We start from the raw sequence: 2,924 nt of genomic DNA on the forward strand, positions 1-2,924 counted from the left end.
TTAAGAGTCGCCGCTGTTTGGACCAAATAGCGGCAACTTTTGTTGCCGCTAATTACTTTAATTTTTAAAAAATAATTTTAATTTAAAATGTAGGGTCAATTTGAAATTCTATAACATTTATAAGGGTATAAAAGTCATTTTTCAGGAAACATATAATTCACAAGATATTTTTTTATAATTTATTAATAGCTTAAATTTTTTAAATAAAAATAAAAAATTCACCAATAATTAAAATAAAAATAACGATCAATCAAACTAATTCGCTAGGATCAATCAGATGTTCATATACACAAAAATATAGGAAATTATATATATATATATATTCACATTTGCTCTTATCTTCACATTTAAATAAGAATAAAAAATAGAAAATTTCAATAATGGTATATAAATCGAACTAATTCACTAGGATCGATCGGATGTTCGATCGAACATTTGATCTTATCACGATCAATCGAACTAATTCATTAGGATCGATCGGATGTTCGATCGAACATTTGAATCTATCACGATCAATCGAACTAATTAATTATGATTGATCGGATATTCGATCAATCTTTCAATTTCAATTGTTTCAAGTTTGATCGATCATTTGATTCTATCACAATAAATCGAACTAATTCACTAGGATCGATCGGATGTTCGATCAAACATTTGATCTTATCAGGATCAATCGAACTAATTCACTAGGATCGATCGGATTTTTGATCGAATGTTTGATCCTATCATGATTAATCGAACTAATTCACTAGGATCGATCGGATGTTCGATCAAACATTTGATCTTATCACGATCAATCGAACTAATTCACTAGGATCGATCGGATTTTTGATCGAATGTTTGATCCTATCATGATTAATCGAACTAATTCACTATGATCGATCAAATGTTTGATTGATCAATTGATCCTATCACAATAAATCGAACTAATTCACTAGGATCGATCGGTTGTTCGATCAAACATTTGATCTTATCACGATCAATCGAACTAATTCACTAGGATCGATTGGATGTTTGATCGATCGGATTTTCGATTGAACATTTGATTGATCATTTGATTCTATCACGATCAATCGAACTAATTCACTAGGATCGATCGGATGTTCGATCAAACATTTGATCTTATCACGATCAATCGAACTAATTCACTAGGATCGATTAGATGTTTGATCGATCGGATTTTCGATTGAACATTTGATTGATCATTTGATTCTATCACGATCAATCGAACTAATTCACCAGGATCGATCGGATTTTTGATCGAATGTTTGATCCTATCATGATTAATCGAACTAATTCACTATGATCGATCAGATGTTTGATCGATCAATTGATCCTATCACAATAAATCGAACTAATTCACTATGATCGATTGGATGTTCGATCAAACATTTGATCTTATCACGATCAATCGAACTAATTCATTAGGATCGATCGGATGTTCGATCGAACATTTGAATCTATCACTATCAATCGAACTAATTAATTATGATTGATCGGATATTTGATCAAACCTTCAATTTCAATTGTTTCAATCATTTGATCTTATCACGATCAATCGGACTAATTCATTATGATTGATCGGATATTCGATCAAACCTTCAATTTAATTGTTTCAAGTTTCATCGATCATTTGATCCTATCATGATCGACTGAACAAATGTACTATGATCAACCGGATATTTGAATGAACCTTTAATTTCAATTGTTTCAATTTTGATTGTCACTTGATCCTATCATTTCATTGTATCACTATCAAAGTTGTTGTACATTATTCAATAAAAATTAAAATTAAAAAAAAATTAAATTCTGCATCTCTTTTAACATTATGTTACTGCGATCGATCTCATATTGGGTGCGATCGATCGCAGTCACAGAATGAACACGTTTGTACATTCTGTGACTGAGATCGATCGCAAATTGGGTGCGATCGATCGCAGTCACAGAAAGTACACGTTTGTACATTCTGTGACTGCGATCGATCGCACCCAAGGTTAAAATTTTATTTCGTTATATTTAACGGTGCATATTGTGTCACTTTATTTGAAAATTTTAAACAATGTAGTGATATATACAAAATTTTAGTGGATGCTATTGGGCATCAAATTTTTTTTTTTTTTTTTAATTTTCCTGCATACTCTTTAGGGTCGACAAAGTCGATCCTAATACTTAAGCATTAGGGTCGACTCTAGAGTCGACCCTAATGATCACTCTTCAGCGTCCACTCTTAGTGGACGCTATTGGTGGTTAAATGTATTTTTTTTTAATTTTTTTTTAATTCCTGCACACACTCTTTAGGGTCGACTTGAGAGTCGACCCTAATGATACCTCTTTAGCGTCCACTAAAAGTGGACGCTATTGGTTATGAATATTAGGTTTTTTAATTCCTTCCCACACTCTTTAGGGTCGACAAAGTCGACCCTAATACTTAAGCATTAGGGTCGACACCCAAGTCGACCCTAATGATAACTCTTTAGCGTCCACTAATAGTGGACGCTATTGGTGGTTAAATGGATTTTTTTTTTAATTTTTTTTAATTCCTCCCCGCACTCTTTAGGGTCGACTTTGTCGACCCTAATACTTAAGCATTAGGGTCGACTCTCAAGTCGACCCTAATGATCACTCTTCAGCGTCCACTCTTAGTGGACGCTATTGGTAAATAAAATGATTTTTTTTTTTTAATTTTTTAATTCATCCATACACTCTTTAGGGTCGACTTTGTCGACCCTAATGATTAGGCATTAGCGTCGACTTGAAAAGTCGACGCTAATGATCTTTTTCCCGCCTTTTGAATATTTCCCGCGAGTATATTAGGGTCGAGTTATTAGCGTCCACCCTAGAGTGGACGCTATTATTCATCTTTTGGGTCGACTATTAGCGTCCACTTGGATGTGGACGCTAATACATAACTATTAGGGGCGACT

The sequence above is a fragment of the Corylus avellana genome, chromosome ca8 (assembly GCF_901000735.1).
Source record: "Corylus avellana chromosome ca8, CavTom2PMs-1.0".
Taxonomy (NCBI): domain Eukaryota; kingdom Viridiplantae; phylum Streptophyta; class Magnoliopsida; order Fagales; family Betulaceae; genus Corylus; species Corylus avellana.